General features: G+C 47.4%; 1 protein-coding gene and 1 pseudogene across 1 annotated transcript in view; one reads left to right on the forward strand and one right to left on the reverse strand.

The window, feature by feature from the left end:
• The window catches only part of LOC133243835 (protein Shroom2-like), a 150,341-nt gene that overhangs the window by 129,242 nt on the left and 1,035 nt on the right, over positions 1-20,064 (reverse strand).
• LOC133243883 (large ribosomal subunit protein uL23-like) lies at positions 10,522-11,065 on the forward strand (annotated as a pseudogene).

Here is a 20,064-nt window from a genome sequence, read left to right on the forward strand (position 1 = left end):
TGCCCTGAGCACACCTGCTCCACGTGGCCCCCAGGGGTGAGTGGAACACCTGCCCATCACCCCCAACCACACCTGGGCGAGGAGGAGCTGCCGGGTCTGCCCTGGAAGCAGCTGCTCCCACCCCTGGGGCTTTCTGGAAGGGGCCACGCGCATGTGGGAGCTGGGTCTCCCATCCCTGCCCAGCCCTGGGCCCCCGCCAAGTGGGAGGGGAAGAGGCAGCTGGTACCTGCAGCCACATCTCCTGCATCCTCCAGCCAAGCGCTGGGATGGGGGAGAGAGGACCCTGCCATGCCTTGGGGTACCACCCAGACCCCTTGCCTTTTCTCTGTTGGCATCAGCCCCAGGAGCTTCCAGATGGCTCCAGAAACTCCTGCAACCATGTGCCTTCACTGCAGAGAGACACCCGCTGCCAACTCCTGCTTCACAACTCTCCCTTGGCTCACAGGGGACCACTGCACCCACTGTGGCCCCCTCCTGGGGTAGCTGGGTACCCCCACTCCAGACTCTCCCTGGACAGGGAACACTGACTCTCTTCCCCAGGCTGACTTCCACCAGTAGGCCCAGCCAGTTGCAGCAGAGAAAGACCTGTGACAGCAAGGCATCCCACCCGGAAGACGAACCTAGAAAGGCCTTGTCATCAGCCTCCTCCCAGCTGCGTCTGGGCGACTCCAGGATAAGGCGGAACACCTCGATCAATTTCCTTATGTTAAATTACGACTTTATTGAGCTATGAGCCACATACCATAAAAATTCACCCTCTCTAAAGACTGGTTGGTAGTCAGGGATTCTCTGGTGGCTCAGACACAAAAGAGTCCACAATGCAGGAGACCTGGGTTCAATCCCTGGGTTGGGATGATCCCCTGGAGAATGACATGGCAACCCACTCCAGGATTCTGACCTGGAGAATCCCATAGACAGAGGAGCCTGGCAGGCTACAGTCCATGGGGTCACACAGAGTCAGACCACATACTGTAAAATTCACCCGCTAAAGTGTAAATGCATATATAAGTTAGATAACTAACAAGGACCTACTGTACAGCACAGGGAACTGTACTCAAAACTCTGTAATGGTCTACACGGCAAAAGAATTCAGAAAATCCAAAAAGTAGTAGATACCTATATAACTGACTCACTTTTCTGTAGATTCAGTTTCCTGTACCACTGAAACTAACACAATATTGTCAATCAACTACCCTCCAACAAAAGTTTCCAAAGTTTTTTGTTTTTTTTTTAAGGAGCTTTAATACACGTCTGCCTCAAAGGCCCCGGCTATAAACACAAATGAGCCTCCCAGCAGGCTTGTTATACAACAAGGAGGAAGAGAAAAGACACAACAGAAAACTTGATAAACTCCACCATGAGGCATGCAGATACATCAAGGCACTCCCAGCCCCGGCAGAGTTAAGTTCATTGACGGATTCTCCTGCAGTCTGGGTTCCTTCAATAATGGTTTTTGAGGGGCTTTCCTGCCGGGGCAAGGGTTAAGAATCTGCCTGCCAAAGCTGGGGACACGGGTTTGGTTCCTGGTCTGGGAGGAGCCCACAAGCCCACACCGAGCAACTAGGCCTATGACCCAAACCCACATGCACTGGAGCCCGGGAGCCACAACAGGAGAAGCCGCCCATAATCAGAAGCCTCCGCACCGCAACTAGAGAGGAGAACCCGCTCTCACCAACCAAAGAAACCTCCTGGGCAGCAAGAAGACTCATCGCGGCCAAAAATTAACTAAAAAAGAGTTTAAAAATTCAAATAATGATCATGGTTTGAGACCTGGAGGTTTTCATTTTTTTCATTCGCAGTTGGGTTGCCTGCGAAGAGAGGAGAAAAGGGAAACAGAGAAGCTCATTTGTCAAAGGGCTGGTCGAGGGGAAGGTTGGCTACAGAGAAACCCTGGCTCTGCGTCTGCACCCCATGTCTCCCCGCCGTCGCACCCTACCCCAGACAGGCACAGGGCAGCCTCGACAGAAGAATTGAATCAGCAGAGTGCCACAAAGGAAAGACGAGGTCTTCCAAGACAAGAGGTTCACCATGGCTTGGGGTGCTGTGGAGGCTGGTATGTGGCAAGTCCAGAGGTCATGCAAGGAAATGACAGGTCCTGTGACTGTCCTGGGCAGGCTTTCATACACAACTGTCCTCAAAGGCCCCGGCTATAAATGCAACTGCCCATGGTCAAGCCTCCCAGCAGCCTTGCTACACAACACACAGGAAGAGAAAAGACTCAACAGAAACTTGATAAACTACACTATGTGGCATGCAGATACATCAAGGTACCTCCAGCCCCAGGAAAAGTGCAGTTCACTGAGGGCTTCTCCTGCAGCCTGGGTTCCTTAAATAATGGTCTGAGGCCACGAGGAGGCTGTGTGACACCACGGGGTTAAGAGGGAAGCTAAAGACACGGGATGTGTAGGCTCCAGGGACTAGGTGATCGGTCAGCCACACAAGTTCAAGGAGAGGCAGGCAAGCATCCTGGATTTGGGGAGAAACCAGTTGGGCCAGCCCCGGAAGTGCAGGAGAATTAGGGAAGTTTATGGAAGATGTCCATCCATATCAGGCTGAGTGGGAAAGGGCTCAGGGAAGCATCCACTGGGCGGGTCTGGAAGCTGGGAAGGCAGCGGAAACCTGAGAGCATCAAGCAAGCACTGGAGACCACCTAGAGGAGAGAGGAGGAGTCTGTAGCAGAAACCAACTCTGCAGGTGAGGGCCAGGAGAAAGGGCCAGGACTGGACACTTCCCTGAGGGTCGCCAAGAAAGAGAAAGCATTGCTGTGTGAGAGGGACGTCTACGTAGATGGCCCATCACCGCACAGGTAACCGAAGAATTATACTCTGGGAATTAGTTCCCTGTGGTCCAGTGGTCAGGACTTGGGACTTCCAACTGCAGCGGACACGGGTTCGATCTCTCGTCAGGGGGAATTAAAGTCTGCAAGTCAGCAAGCTCGGCCAAATTAAAAAAAAAAAAAAAGAACTACACTCTGTAAAAGCAAACCCAGTCCCTGCCAGGAGCATATGAAGAAGTGTCCTTACTGACCAGCAGAGAATGTAAATTTCACCTTTGGGAGTAAAAATTTCACCACATACGCAATGGTATGAGGTTCTAATTACTTTTCTGCAAAATACCAGCTTCCCTAGTGGACCTCCCTAGTAGTCCAGTGGTTAAGAATTGGCCTTGCAATGAATGCAGGAGACATGGGTTTGATTCCTGGTCAGGGAAGATCCCACATAAAGAAGGCTGAAAGCCAAAGAATTGATGCTTTTGAACTATGGTGCTGGAGAAGACTCTTGAGAGTCCCATATGCCAAGGAGTCAACTAAGCCTGTGCTCCAACAACTACCAAACTCTCTCGACCCCTATAGCCCAAGAAGCACCTACTCAGCCTATACGCCCTAGAGCCTGTTCAGTTCAGTCGATCAGTTCAGTCGATCAGTTCAGTCGATCAGTCGTGTCCACAGACGTGTCCAACTCTTTGCAACGACATGAACTGTAGCACGCCAGGCCTCCCTGTCCAGCACCAACTCCTGGAGTTTGCTCAAACTCATGTCCATTGATCCGGTGATGCCATCCACCCATGTCATCCTTTGTTGTCCCCTTCTCCTCTTGCCTTCAATCTTTCCCAGCATCAGGGTCTTTTCCAATAAGTCAGTTCATCACCTTAGGTGGCCAAAGGATTGGAGTTTGAGCTTTAGCATCAGTCCTTCCAATGAATATTCAGGACTGATCTTTAGGATGGACAGCTTGGCAGCAAGAGAAGCCAGTGCAATGAGAAGCCCACATACCTGAAATAAAGGCTAGCCTGCAATCACTGCAACTGGAGAAAAGTCCATGCAGCAACAAAGACACAGTACAGGCAAAAATAAATGGACAAAAACAAAACAAAACCCCAGGCCCCTAAAAATGGGGAGTGAGAGAGGGAAGACTTCCCCCACCTCAGCTTGCAAAGTTGCAGCGGCCTAGGTTCTGTGTGATCCCCATGCTGAAATCACCATAGAATAAATACAAGTCAAGCAGCAACAGGCCTGTCTTTTCAAGTCCAGATGCTTCCTTTCCAAACTTTGATTCGAGATTCAGGGCATCTAAACATGAATGACAATCAAGAGCAAAGCTGCACGTATCAAAAAACCCACACAGCTGTTTTAAAGACCGACCTATTTGATTAATACGAGTTAATTATTAAATATTAATTATTCATTTTCCAAGGCTTCCCTGGTAGCCCGGCTAGTAAAGAATCTGCCTGCAATTAATTGCAACAGGCCTGGGTTTGATTCCTCGGTTGGGAAGACACCCTGGAGAAGGGAACGGCAACCATTCCAGTGTTCTGGCCTGGAGAATTCCAACAACTGTGTAGTCCATGGGGTTGCAAAGACACCACTGAGAGACTTGCCCTCACTTTGCAGTTCTGCAGAAGTTAAGGTTTTCTTCTTTGTTATATGCCTGTCTAAAAAAAGCTAAATGATAAAACTCAGTACATGCCACAATTAACAAAATATATCTTTTTTAAAATTCCAAGTGGCATACACAAAGCTAAGCTTCCTCTTACGCTTGTATCTGAGTCCAAAGACTGTTGACAATGTAACTCTTTTTTAAAATATTTTGGCTACACCAGGTCTTCCTTTCAGCATAAGGGATCTTTCAGTTTAATCACGTGGGATCCATTTCCCTGATTAAGGATGGAACCTGGGCCACCTGCATTGGGAGGAAGAAGTCTTAGTCACCGGACCACCAGGGAACTTTCTTTTTTTTTTTTTTTTTTTAATTCTCCTTGGTGGCTCAGCTGTGAAGAATCTGCCTGCAGTGCAGGAGACCTGGGTTCGATCCCTGGCTTGGGAAGATCCCCTGGAGGAGGGCACAGCAACCCACTCCAGTATTCTTGCCTAGAGAATCCCAGGGACAGAGGAGCCTGGCGGACTACAGTCCATGGGGTCACAAAGAGTCTGACACAACTGAGCAAACTTTCATCTCACTTCATAGTTGCTTTATAATGTTGTGTTACTTTCTTCTGTACAGCAAAGGAAATCAGTTACACATATACCTATATCTCCTCTTTTTCAGGTTTCCTTCCCATTTGGGTCTCTAGAGACCACTGAGTAACTCTTAAGAGAATTACCCTCAAACAACGTAATTAGCTCTATAATGGTACAAAGCAAAGAATTCCAGACTGGGGAAGGGGGAGCGGATTCAATGTAGCTTTCCAACCAAAAACAACATTATTACGTGCTTTGGGCTGCTGACAATCTTTTCCTTTACTTTCAGTTTTTTCAAGATGGTTTGACTGTTTTTGCAACAAGAAAAAAAAGTTTCACTAAGCCAGTAATTGACAAGCACATGGACAATTAGCACACATAAATATCATTGTGTTTCAGTTCAGTTCAATCGCTCGGTTGTGTCCGACTCTTTGCAATCCCGTGGACTGCAGCATGCCAGGCCTCCCTGTCCATCACCAACTCCCGGAGCTTGCTCAAACTCACATCCATCGAGCGGGTGATGCCATCGACTGTGTGTACACTTTTACAAACCTGGCACAGTTCACAGAGACAGAAGCAGAGTCGCCCCGGCAGCATCGTCTCGTCAGCTGGCAGCATTGTCTCATCAGCCTCGGCATTTACAAGCCACAAGCAAAGAACCTCTTCACCTCCTCTGAAACTCTAGGACCTTGAGGCCCCTGAGCTGTTATTTTCTTCATTAGCAATGATACATTGACCACACCCCCAAACGCCTTGGTGATGGTTACTAACTCATCCCGAGTCCATCATCCTTGAGTTTTCAAACTGGACCCTAAGGTTCTGGTCAGCCTAGATCCTCTCTCAGGGTTATGACTTTTTAACACATCTACCATCTTCTCCTTGGCCCTTTTTTTATGTGAGTCCCCTCTTCCTCCCATCCTTCTAACCTTCAGGGGTTCAATGACATATTCACATGTCCACCTTCCTTCACCTTCCCAGGCTTCCCTTAAGCATGTCAACAGAAGAGGCTCTCCCTTGCTCTCTCCCCTCATCACCGCCTGCCCCTAACCCTTAAGGTGCCCACCCCAATGCCACCTTCCTCTGGGCACCCACTTTACTCTGCACTAGTCGTTATCTCCCTTTCCTTGACAGTCTATTTGGCATCTACATTCCATTCCCTGGGAAAAAAAACAAGCTGCCCGTCAAGATCATCATTAATTAATCTGATAGAGGTAGCCCGGTTAATGAGGATTGAAATGCACAGTCCTCCCCAGGCAACACCGTCTGCCCTGGAACCTACGTGCCTGCTAAGTCATTTCAGTCGTGTCCAACTCTGTGATCATATAGACTGTAGCCCACCAGGCTCCTCTGTCCATGGGGATTCTCCCTCCAGGCAAGGATACCGGAGTGGGTTGCCATGCCCTTCTCCAGATCTTCTCAACCCAGGATCGAACCCGGGTATCTTGCATTGCAGGCAGATTCTTTACCAGCTGAGCCACCAGGGAAGCCCTAACAGGGACCAGTGGACACATATTGCTCTGAGCCTGTCAGAGTTCAATGGGAATTCTGTGTGTGTGTGTGTGTGTGTGTGTGTGTGTGTGTGTGTGTGTGTGTGAGAGTCAGTCAGACAATGGTATCTGAATCTTTGCAAACCCATGGATTGTAGCCTGCCAGGCTCCTCTGTCCATTGGATTGATGTGTGTCTGTGTCTGTGTTAGTCATTCCGTCATATCTGACTCTTTGCAACCCCATGGACTGTAGCCCGCTGGGCTCCTCTCTCCATGGGGATTCTCCAGGCCAGGATATTGGAGTAGGTTGCCATGCCCTCCTCCTGGGGATCTTCCTGATTCAGGGATCAAACCCATATCTATCTCCTACAATGGCTAGACGTGCCACGTGCACTTGAACCAAAGCAATTTAGTAAAGGACAACTCAGCCAGGTAGAAGGTGAGCTCCCTAACATCATGGCAGCCACCCTCCTCTCCTCTGGCCAGCCCTCCCTGAGAGCTAAGTAGCTGAACCAGGGATTCTCTCTGCTCTGACTCACCACCATCCCCCTGAACAGTTCCCAAGCAACTGTGTGCAAGAAGGGGAAGGCAAAGCAACCCAGTGAAAATTAAATTATTGGTGGAGGGAAAAGCTAAGGTGGAAAGAAGCTGAATCTTAGAATGTGCACGTCTCATTTTTACATTCATAAATGTGCAGGAAATAAGCTACGTGCTAACTGGACACCCACGGTGACCCCTAGGACAAGGTAAGTGGTCATTCCCTTTTGCCAAGGGTGTAAATTAGGCATTACATTAGGAGAAGGAAATGGCAACCCACTCCAGTATCCTTGGAGGAGCCTAGCAGGCTACAGTCCATGGGGTCGCAAGAGTCAGACACGACTTAGCAACTAAACCACCACCACCAAATTAGGCCTTATTTACTTAGTTTCTTAAGGCTAGGTGCATTCGTTATAAAGAACACATCTAGGGATTTCCCTGATGGTCCAGTGGTGAAGACTCCGAGCTCCCAGTGCAGGGGACCCAGGTTCCATCCCTGGTCAGGTAACTAGATTCCACATGCTGCAACTAAGACCCAACTAACAGCCAAATTAAAAAAAAAAATTAAAAACAAAAAAGGAAAACTTTTGGAAACAATTTATGGTTACCAGGGGGCAAGGTGGGGCAGGGGCAGGATAAATTAGGAGACTGGGATTGACACATACACACGTATTAATACATATAAACCAGATAACTAATAAAGACCTCCTATATAGCACAGGTAACTCTAGTCAATACTCTGTGATGGTCTATTTGGAAACAAATCTCAAAAAGAGTGGATATATTAGTATAAGCATAAATGATTCACTCTGCTGTACACCTGAAACCAACACAATATTGTAAACCAACTGCACACCAGTAAAAAGTCAAAAGGAAAACTTCCAGTTTCTCTCCAGATTTCCTTTGTTGGAACAGTCTAACTCTTATAGCAAGTAACTGAAGAAACATGCAATGGTCCAAACACAACAGAGGCTTATTCCTCACTCACGTCCTAGTACTACTGGGAGGGCAAGGGGCACTGTGGACAGCCAGCTTCCTCCCCAGGTGTTCAGGGACCTGTGCCCATGAGGCTCTGCTCCGGAATCATGTGCATCCCAGACAACTAGGAAAGGGGAAAACAGTACAGGTTGGAAACAGTCCTGCCTGCATCACTTCTACTTGCATCTACTTGCATCTGATTGGGTAGAATTGTCACATGGCCTCATAGCCCTCAAGGGAGGCTGGGAAGTGTAGTCCAGCAGCACATTCAGAGGGAAGAGGAGACTCTGTCTTCAATGAGCTGATAGCATCACTACCAAACCTGTAGGTCCAACTCCATGCCGTCAAACATCTTCTACTACCAGAAACCCAAGCAAGTAAAGAAATGGAGTTTGCTGTCATGGGAATAGTTAAACTTCATCTTTCCTATTTTCCCTTCCCAAACCACTTTTTTAAAATCCCATTTTTATGGGAGGGAAGTTCAGGATGTACACCCATGGTTGATTCATGTGAATGTATCGCAAAAACCACCACAATACAGTAAAGTAGTTAGCCTCCAATTAAAATAAAATATAAAAATAAATTTAAAAAATCTCATTGGTATTGAATATCATATTGGTCTGAAAGAGCTACCTTTCAAGAATATTACAGAAAGAAAAAAAATCTATTTTTCTGAACAAGTTTTGGTGGAGAAGAGGGAATAATCACTTGCAGCGAGCTGTAAATGGCACAACTAATGTACTGGTGTTGGGCATTAGATGAGTTTCTGAATTAAATGCTTTTCTACAAATCCAATACTAAATGGTCAAAATCAGTAACAAAATCTCTAGGAGACCTACTAAAATGCTGCCACACAAAATCCAGGTTAAAGCCTTTCCATGGTAAATTACCAGTTCAATACATTAACACTACTTTCCATAGCTTTCCAAATTCTTTTTTTTTAAAAAATGTTTTATTTTGTATTGGAGTATAGCTAATTAACAAACAAAGCTGTGATGGTTTCAGGTGAACAGCAAAGGGACTCAGCTATACATACACACGAATCCACTGTCCCCCCAACACCCCTCCTATTCAGGCTTCACATAATACTGAGCAGAGTTCCCTGTGCTGTACAGCAGGTCCTTGTTGGTTCTTCATGTTAAATACAGCAGTGTGTCCATGTCCATCCCAAACTACCTAACTATCCCTTCCCCCATCCTAACCCCTGGGAACCAGAAAGTTATTAGAATACTGAGCAGAGTGGGACTGCTGTACAGTAGGTCCTTCTTGGTTATCCATGTTAAATACAGCAGTGTGTCCATCCATGTCCATCCCACAGTTTTCCAAATTCTGAATAAAGCAGAAAGAGGTGGGAAGAAGGGAAGAAGAAGGAGGAGAGATGGAATTTAAATCTACCACAACTAGCTTTCTTTACTGCCTCATTTCATCCCCATGTTAATAATATACTTAAGTGGGAGTGATTCTAGTTTGATGGCCAGAACAATTAAGGATCAACAAAGGTTCAGGATGAACAGTAAGATCTAGCTATGCCTGTAAGACGTTCCCTCCCAACTGGAACCACCGTGGCCAGGCCAGCGACGACCACTCTGACCTCACCAGGCAGGGCAGGGTTCCTCTAAACTGGCAAACCTCAGGTCGACTTTCGAACCTGCCCTACACCAGAAAGCTGTTCTCAATGGAGGAAAATAGTATCTGACAGGGATGTGCCTGGCCCCAAAGAAACAATCAAAGCAGTGGCCTTAAAAGAGAGCCCTGGGAAGCAGCCTGGCTAGATCACTCACCTGGGTGTGGGTGACTCACCCTGAACCAGGTGGTCACCCTCTCTTACACGCGGGCAGACAGCAAGGTCCCTCCACTAGACATTCAGACTGAGCCTCCAACAGGGCAGACAGAAGCCACACACACACACAGCAGCAGAGCTCAGAAATGGAATCTACGCAGAAGACATTTTTAAAAGCCAGTTTAATATACTCACAGATGTGAAAGAAGAACCGTGAAACAGGATCAGTATGGTATCAAAAAGGAACATTCGAGAGCAATAACACAGGGCTTCCCCTGGTGGCTCAGCGGTAAAGACTCCGACTGCAAATGCAGGAGACACGGTGCAATCCCTGGGCTGGGCAGAACCCACAGGCGGTGGAGCAACTAAGCCCAGGCACCACAGCTACTAAGCGTATGCTCTCAAGCCCACACTCTTTTAAAAGCACACATTTAAAACTTATTCAAGGGGCTTCCCTGATGGCTCAGTGGTAAAGAATCTGCCTTTCAATGTGGGAGTCACAGGTTCAACCCCTGATATGGGAAGATCCCACTCGGCGTCTGAGCAACTAAGCCCGTGAGCCACAGCTACTGAGCCTGTGCTCAGCAACAAATCATCGCAATGAGAAGCCCACACATCACAACTAGAGAAAACCCAACGCTGCATCAAAGACCCAGCACAGCCAAAAATAAATGAAATTTTTGAAAAAGAAAGAAAAAATACTTGAGAAAAACTCAGTGGTTTGGAAGACACAGTTGCATGCCATCTCCCCAGATGAATAGAAGTAGAGAGAAGAGCTTTTCATGAAGATGGCGCCAAAGGCGAAGAAGGAAGCCCCTGCCCCTCCTAAAGCTGAAGCCAAAGCAAAGGCTTTGAAGGCCAAGAAAGCAGTGTTGAAAGGTGTCCACAGCCACAAAAAAAGAAGATCCGGACGTCGCCCACCTTCCGGCGGCCCAAAACACTGCGCCTCAGGAGGCAGCCCAAATACCCTCGGAAGAGCGCCCCTAGGAGAAACAAACTTGACCACTATGCCATCATCAAATTCCCCCTCACCACCGAGTCAGCCATGAAGAAAATAGAAGACAACAACACACTGGTATTCACTGTGGACGTCAAGGCCAACAAGCACCAAATTAAACAGGCTGTGAAGAAGCTCTATGACATTGACGTGGCTAAGGTCAATACTCTGATCAGGCCTGATAGAGAGAAGAAGGCATATGTTCGACTGGCTCCTGACTATGATGCTTTGGATGTTGCCAACAAAATTGGCATCATCTAAACTGAGTCCAGCTGGCTAATTCCAAATATAAAAGTTTTCACTATAAAAAAAAAAAAAAAGAAGTAGAGAGAAGAGAAAAATAAGACAAAAAAAATCAGAGCCAGCCCAAAGGATGAAGAGACAGAAGGGCTTGTTGTCTTCCCAATATTACTGCACACCAGCAGAGATGAGAACACCAGCTGCAAAGAAAGTGCAGAGGGAAAACTGTCTCCAGCTCAGGCCTCTACACCGAACAATCCCATTACTGTCAAGGTACGTTAATGACATTTTCAAACAAAGAAGGTCTCAAAAAACGCTCCCCCACCCCTGTGTGTCTGAATATAGAAAATGATTTTTCGCAATTCAGGAAGATGAGGAGAATAAATTAATGATAAAGCACTCAGGAAATTAGGCAAAGAAACAAAACCTATCATTAACCTCAGTGATAATGAAAACTTTGTGCAGGGAAAAAAAATATTCAGAGTTTCCACCATAGGTTCAGCAGTGTTGGCACTGGCATTCAAAAACCATACCCAGTGAAAACTGCTAACCTGGTGCTTCTCAAAGTGGGAACTTTTTGTGCCCCTGGCAGGGGATACCCGGCGAGGCTTTTTTGATCATCTCAACTACAGGAGATGGAGATGTGTGTGTGGGCGTCCCATGGGCGATGTCAGAGGTGTTATTCACCAGCCCACACTGCACAGGACAGTGCCCACCACAAAAAAATTATGTGGCCCCAAAGGTCAACAGTGCTAAGGCTGAAAAAAATCCCTCTTCTGTCCAAAATTATGATCGTAGGTATCTGGGAAATTCGGGGCCCCAAGATATGTGTCTGTGTACTTGGTGGGAAGGAGGTGCATGGAAAAGAGACCACATCCCAAGTGGGAAGTCGACAGTCACCCAGAAACGGAACAAACAAAAGCAGCAGCAAAACAGAATGTAAGCAAATGCCCAAAGAAATCAGCTGAAAAGTTTCAACAGCTTCTCTAAAGGAAGAGGAAACGGCAAGTGGGGAACTGCTGGGTTTAATAACAAGCCCCGAAGAACTATTTGATTATTTAAGCTGTGCAAGAGTCACTTTGATAAAAAATAAAAACAAAACTCAAAAAAGATACACTAACAACTGCGGCCCTTTCCTTCCTGAAGAAGTAAAAATGTTGCCTTTAGAGCCCTGGCTGTAATCTACCCTTCCTGGGTTCTCTTTGACCTTCACAATTCGCCTGTGATCTGAAAGTCTTGGTCACCTTTGATGCTACCCCAACTCTTTCCAATTCATCCAACCAAGGTGGTAGATACTGCCTCCAACCAATTTTATAGACAGGAGATTAAAATGTGACTGTGCAATTCAGAACATCCTGGTTTTTCACAACAATCTGATTTGTTCAAACCTGAAATAAAGTTGTTGTTCAGTAAGCCGTGTCCAACTCTTTGTGACCCCTTGGACTGCAGCATGCCAGGCTTCCCTGTCCTTCATCAGCTCCCAGAGCTTGCTCAAACTAATGTCTCTTGTGTCGATGATGTTATCTATCTCATCTTCAATCACCTCCTTCTCCTCCTGCCTTCAACCTTTCCCAGCATCAGGGTCTTTTCCAATGAGTCAGCTCTTTGCATCAGATGGCCAAAGGACTGTAGCTTCAGCATCAGTCCTTCCAATGAATATTCAAGGCTGATTTCCTTTAAGATGAACTGGTTTGATCTCCTTGCTGTCCTGGGGACTTTCGAGAGTCTTCTCCAGCACCACAGTTTTAAAGCATCAATTCTTCAGCGATTAAGCCTTCTTTATGGTCCAACTCTTATGTCCAAACATGACTACTGGAAAAACCATAGCTTTGACTATACAGACGTTTGACAGCAAAGTGATATCTCTCTCTTTTTTTTTTTTTAATGAGATTTATTTATTTATTTGGCTGTGCCAGGTCTTAGTCATGGCATGTAGTTCCCCATGGGGGATTGAACCCAGGCCCCCTGCATTGGGACTGCAGAGTCTTAGCCACTGGGCCACCAGGGAAGTCCCTCTGCTTTTTAATACACTGTCTAGGTTTGTTATAGCTTTCCTTCCAAGGAGTAAGTGCCTTTTAATTTCATGGCCGTAGTCATTGTCTGCAGTCATTTGGGAGCCCAAGAAAATAAAATCTGCCACCATTTCCACTTTTCCCCCCATCTATTTGCCATAAACTGATGGGACCGGTTGCCATGATCTTAGTTTTTTTGAATGTTGAGTGTTAAGCCAGCTTTCTCACTCTCATCTTTCACCCTCATCAAATGAGTCCAATTATTTTTTCAGTGATAACCTAGTGTGCTTGTACTTAGACAAGTTCCCCCAAAGAGGGGCCTTAATTAACATCCCTACTGGTCGATGCAAGAGGTTCTGTGTATCACAGAGCCATGCAGATATCTGATCCACCCAGGTAACAGGAAAACAATTGTTCCACAAGTTACACCCTCCCTCTCTGGGACACTGGCAAGTTTTTTTTAAAAAGAGACCAAAAAAGAACCACGCAAACCTGAGCACTTTCAAAGTCCTTCGTGTGGGTGGAAGGGTCAGCCTGGGAGAGCTCAGCTTGCAGAAATGTCTCCTCAAAGGATGGCCTGACTTCGGTGTGTGAAAAATAAAAGAGGTAATGAGACTGAATAAAAAGTCTGTTCAGCCTTCAAATCCTGAAATAATTTTGTTGGCTGTTTACACTGTGCCCAGTGTACAAGGAGCAAAGCTCCCCAGGGCCCCAAAGAAATCCACAGACCCAAGTTTATTTGCACGCTGACACAAAACAGCTTTTGCAAGAGGACTGCTCCAAAATGCTTTCACCAAATAGAAAAACCAGCCGTCTCCAAGCTGGGAGCCCAGTTTCTTCAGCTGCAAAATAGAAAGGTGGGTGAAGAAATCTCAGCTTGTTAGGACAAGGTGAGAACCACTAATTTTTTTAAGTCTTTCATTCTCCTTTTCCTTTCTACATTTAGCTTTCTTTTTTTTTTTTTTTCCAAAGGGTGAACGTTAGGACATGTTCCAAACTACTCATAACTGGACCAGGAAGGGCAAAATCCTTCCCGGTGGGGAAGCGTGATGCAAACCTAAAGTTTACAGCTTTTCACGCTTAGAAGCCTCTGGGTTTATGGGTGAGTCAAGATGAGTTGGGAATTCCGAGGTGGCGCTAATATGTTAAAGGACCCGACCACCAATGCAGGAGACTTAAGAGATGCAGGTTCGATCCTTGGGTCAGGAAGATCCCCTGGCAACGCAAATGGGTAACCCACCCCAGTATTCTTGCCTGGAGAATCCCACGGACAGAGGAGCCTGGCGGGCTACAGTCCATGGGGCTGTAAAGAGTCGGACATACTAAATGACTAACACATAACAAGCTGAGTTAATTTCTTGGAGAGGAAGAAAACACACACCCTCCTCCTCCATCCTCTGCACCTCAAGCTCCAGCACCAGAGCTGGGGATGGGACCAAAGGTTTTTTGCCCAACTTCCCATCCCCACATGGAAAACACGTCATGAGGATCAGAGGTGAGAACTTGCAGGACCCAGAGAGGAAGAGGCTGGCACAGGGGGAGAAAGACACACCTGAAGGCCAGTTGGCAGGCAGGTCTACCAACTGCAAACGTATTTCAGCACAATGGTGGTGGTCGGGGGCGGGGGGAACCTCACCCCCTTCCCCGCTTTTTTTTTAAACCACACAGTGAATTTTTCAATACAAACGTGTGTTTGGAACTCCACTCTTCTTCCAAACAGACGCAAACTGCAGCTAGCCTCAAAGTGGCCAGGACCTCACCATGCCCAGGAGTTGCCCTGGCTACCAGAGTACCTGAGCTAGCTAAAGTAGGGGTGTCCAGCCTTCATCCACCCACCTTTTCTGTCTATGGAGCCCTGGTAAAGTGGCTGTGGGATTCTGCTTCAACACAGACATCAAGCAAAATGCAGAGAGGCTGAGATAAATCAGCTCCCAATCCATAGCTCGGGGCTTCCCAGGTGGGCTCAGAGATAAAGAATTTCTCACCTGCCAATGCAGCAGCTGCAAATTCAATCCCAAGGGTCAGGAAGATCCCCTGGAAGAGGAAATGGCAACCCACTCCAGGATTCTAGCCTGCAGAATCCCACGGACAGAGGAGCCTGGCGGTACGTGGGGTCGCAGACAGTCAGACAGAACTTGTGACTAAACAAAAATTCACAGCTCACTGACATGAATGAATCAGCCATGGGTGTGCATGTGTCCACCATCCTGAATCCCCTCCTCCTACCTCCCACCCCATCCCAACCCTCTGGGTTGTCCCAGGGCACCGGTTTTGCGTGCCATTTCACGCATCAAACTTGGACTGGTCATCTATTTCACATATGCTAATATACATGTTTCAAAAACCACCACAATATAGTAATTAGCATCCAATTAAAATAATTTTTTTAATGAAAAAAAAATTCACAGCTCACGTCTACAGCTGCCCTGTTTTCAAAACCTTCAAAGGTCATTGACAAAGAGCTTGGCTTTTGGTGGGGCAAATATGGGGGCATCAGTGACAACAGCTTGTCTGGTAACCCAGAGGTTACGGGGCCATTGATCAGCATGACTCAGCACAACCCATAAAAAACGAAGCCCCTTTCAGACACAAGGTGACCCACCAATGGCTCTGAACCTTCAGTATCAGAAAGACCTCTGAACTGGGACATCATTCACCTGGGTGTGTGGGCCAACTGCACCCACCTCGATCCCCCAGTGTGTGTCCTGATTCTCCCCCCATCAGCCTGCCTTCGGCTTGCAAACCGGGAAGGACATTTAAAGATGTAGCCTTGCGTCCAGCGAGGGGTTTAAGGGTCTGGAGACCCGGGAAAGGGGGCACACTGGCCAACTCCCTGCCCCCGCACCTCCCCAGGAGGTCCTGGTCCCCAAGAGGCAACCTGAAACTCATCAAGGTCCCAAGGGAGCCGCCCCTGGGACCGGGGAAGGCCCGGATGACTGTCTTTCTTCTGGGGGCGCTCACGGAAAGGCTCCGGCATTCTCAGTTGGAGGGAAAAGGGGAAGGAGGGGAATCTAAGACGCGATGAGAAGGAGAAGCAAGGCTTCATGCCTTCCCGAGGTTCACAAACATTCCTGAGGCCGCAGGACACCCAGCTGGTGCGCTTCCGGCTTCCCAGTGAATCCCCCGGGTGGCCCTTCTGGAATCCGAGCTCCTCTGCAGACATTTCAGAAGTCAGGCCCTTCCCCAACCTCCCCCCACCGCCCTGCCACACCCAAGTCTTCCCACTTGCTGAGCTGAAGGAGAGAGGAACTCCCACCAACTGCAGCACTCAACCTACTGACAACGGTCCTGAGAGGGCCTGCATCAAAACACAGCCTTGGAGACGCAGACACGTCAAGGTCTCTGGAGTTCCTTAGGGCAGGAATGTTATTTCTGCTGCACACACACAAAAAATGGCCTTTTGTGTGTTTTTTTTCCAGCTCTGGTAAACTTCAAGCTTACAAGTCAGTGTCAAGGTGTTGAACGGTTACAAATCTTGCTCAGTGCTTTTCTAGGGGACTGACTCCATGTGGCTCAGCTGGTAAAAATATCCACCTGCAATGTGGGAGACCTGGCTTCGATCCCTGGGTTGAGAAGATCCCCTGGGGAAGGGAACGGCTAACCCACCCCAGTATTCTGGCCTGGAGAGTCCCGTGGACTGTTTAGTCCAGGGGGTCACAAAGACTCAGACACGACCAAGCAGCTTTCACTCCGCTCACTACGCATGCACTTGAGATTCCAACAATGCCACTCTGTGGGAGTCAGGGTCCCTTTAACCTCAACTCCAACCCAGAGAAAAGGCAGTTCCTCGGCCAGCAGCCCCCACCACCGAGTGCCCATGAAACACAGCTCTCAGGAGTTCCTGCTCCCATTTCCTTTTTTCCAGCCTCAAAAAATGCAGATGAAGCAAGTATTTGTTTGAGTTTTACTATGTAAATAAAGCCTATTATCAGGGCCAGCGCCAAGAAAGAAAACAGCCTTCCCCACGCAGGTTGGCTAGGCTAGTGGCCTCCCGAGCACCTTCAGAAAGAATAAAGCACAGCTTTCCAAGCTAAAATCCTTTCAAAGCAAAAGTGGAGTGCAGTTCATCTGCTGCTGCTGCTGCTAAGTTGCTTCAGTGTATCTGACTCTGTGCAACCCCATAGACGGAAGCCTACCAGGCTCCCCCATCCCTGGGACTCTCCAGGCAAGAACACTGGAGTGGGTTGCCATTTCCTTCTCCAATGCTCTGTTGAGGACTATTTTGTACCAGGGGGCATGCGGCAGTACAAGACACTTTCAGTTGTCACACATGGGAAAGGGGGTTAACACTGCCAATGGGTACAGGCCAGAGTTGCTGCTAGGCACCCTACAATACACAGAAAAGGACCACCCCACATCCCACTCAGCAAAAAAGGATCCAGCCCAGAACATCAGACATACCAAGGCTGAAAAGCCCCTGTGGTGGTGGTGGTGGTGGTGTTGATTTCACCTCTCAGTCGTGTCCGACTCTTTTCGACCCTGTGGCTTGTAGCCCCACTAGGCTCTTCTGTCCCTGGAAATCTCCAGGCAAGAATCCTGGAGTGGGTTGCCATTTCCTTCTCCAGGGAGATCTTCCCCACCCAGGGATAGAACTCATGTCTCCAACTGGAGAAGAAGCAGAGATATGCAGGACCAAGATATGACCCTCAGGGCCCTTCTCAAGATGTGACCTCAGGGCTGTTCCATCTATAAAATGGGCTAATAAAACTCCATCAGGAAATCAGGGACTGAGCTGGCTTTGTTCTTGGTATCACCACCAGCTCGAAGTTGTACACTCCCAGGAGGCTTTCAATCAAGACACTCATCATCATACATCTTACACGGGATCAGGCTTCTTCCAAGTCAGATTCTGTTAGAAATGAGCTGTAAAATACCTCAGTGCTCTAATTTGTAACCATGTAATTTCTTAAATGCAAATAAAACTAGTAGAAGACCCATTATTTAATGAACCCTAGAGATGTTTCAGTAGCTACTGGGAAAGAAAAGATTCAAACCTTGGATTAATCCAAATTCTGGTGGTGGAACATGCTTCCTCAGTCTCTATCACAACCACCTACTTTCATTTCTTAAGAGATTATAATGGGCACACTTTTCTCCGTCCTTTCCCAATAAAGTGACAGTTAATTAGTTGTTAACAACCAGCTGTTGGATCATGAGCAAACATCACTGATGACTTAACCCAGGAGAAAATGCAAGCGGGTGAAACATTGCCAATACCACATGATACAACATGTGGTTAAGAAACACACATGCACATGTGTCAGCATACACGTGTGCATGTATATACACAAGTGTGCATGGAAATTTAGCACGGGCATCCAAACTGTCCTGAATCCTCTCCATCCTAAGCAAAGAAACCACATTATTTCCAGTCACAGTATAACACCTATAAAAACCAAGCAGCAGTTTAAGGGAGGGACATAGGAGCATGTCAGGTTAAAATCACAGGCAGCTTTATTTCTGCAAAACCCTGAAGCACGATCTGGAAAGGCAGAGTGCGTACACTGCCACCAGTCTAGCCACACACAGACACACACACAGACACAGTGTGTACACTGCTACCTGTCTAGCGACACAGACACACACATACACACGCAGAGTGTGTACAATGCTACCAGTCTAGCCACACAGACACAAACACACACCCCCCCCAAGGCACACACACAATCCCACACCAGACACACACACACCCATACACCCAAACCATAGCAACTACCTGGAGAGCCCTGCTGCTGCTGCTGCTAAGTCGCTTCAGTCGTGTCCAACTCTGTGCGACCCCAGAGATGAAAGCCCACCAGGCTCCCCTGTCCTTGGGATTCTCCAGGCAAGAACACTGGAGCGGGTTGCCATTTCCTTCTCCAATGCATTAAAGTGAAAAGTGAAAGGGAGTTGCTCAGTCGTGTCCAACTCAGCGATCCCATGGACTACAGCCTACCAGGCTCCTCCATCCATGGGATTTTCCAGGCAAGAGTGCTGGAGTGGGGTGCCATTGCCTTCTCCAGACGCAGGAGAGCCCATCAGGGGCTAAATCAGGAGCCAACAGCCCCCAGTGGTCTGCACAGGCCCTGGTTTGTGTCCACAGGCTCTACCGCCCCAGTCCATCGGTTTGTAGAAGGGTGCCCTCTTGCACAGGAAGATGTAACGCCAACAAGAACTCGGGGGAGGGGGTGTTACAACTTGGGGTACAGAGAAAGGAGGAGGTACTCCGAAATCCTTTTCCCCAGCTTCCAATAAAACAACTGAATTTTTAGGCCAGTTTCTTACCCAGTGGAAGCCCCCAAAGCAAGATGCTACCTTAAACAATGTTGTATCACTTATTAGATCTGCTCTAACAACAGATCCCAGGAAGACAGCTTGAATTGGATCTGCGTGTGCTCTTTTTTAAAAGAAACACCTAAAGTTCTAAAGGTTTGGGGGATTCACCTGGTATCTTTTTAACCTTTACCATCCAAAATGTCTGGTAAAACTCATTTAAAAGGCTCAAGCTACTATGCTGTAAGGTATGCAGGGAGCATCAGACCTGCACAAGATCTGCCCACTAAGCTGCCTCCCACTTTTCAAATAATTCAGTGTATTAATAGGTTGCACCTGGGTGAAATTTACAACAAAGACAGCCTCAACCCCCAGTTAAACAAAAATTCAGTGCACGTTTCCCCTCAGAGTCTCTAGTTTATACCCATAAAAAAAATAAGAGAAAATAAAAAGATTAGTTCAGTGTCTCATTTGTTATCTAGGTAACAAACCCACACCACCTCCTAAATTCAATCCGGTGGGGCAGGTTAGAAGTCAGTTCAGTGCTTCCAGCCACGGTGAAGCAGGAAAGCAGAGAAAAAAATTGTAACCTTTAAACCCTTCTGAGAGCCAAGAATTTTTTTGCATTTTAAAGAGAACTTTGTTCCCAGGAATGGCACAGCCCAGACATTCCAAGAGAAACTGACCAACAGACAGTTTTAACCAGGGGAAAACCAAAGGACTGGTTTTGTGTTTTTACGGGTTTATACAGGCTCGGCTGCTAAGTCTCAATATGGGTTTTCTATTTCAAGGCAAAAAAAATTCAAAGTTCTAAAGTAAACCCT

This window comes from Bos javanicus, chromosome Y, assembly GCF_032452875.1.
Source record: "Bos javanicus breed banteng chromosome Y, ARS-OSU_banteng_1.0, whole genome shotgun sequence".
Taxonomy (NCBI): Eukaryota; Metazoa; Chordata; class Mammalia; order Artiodactyla; family Bovidae; genus Bos; species Bos javanicus.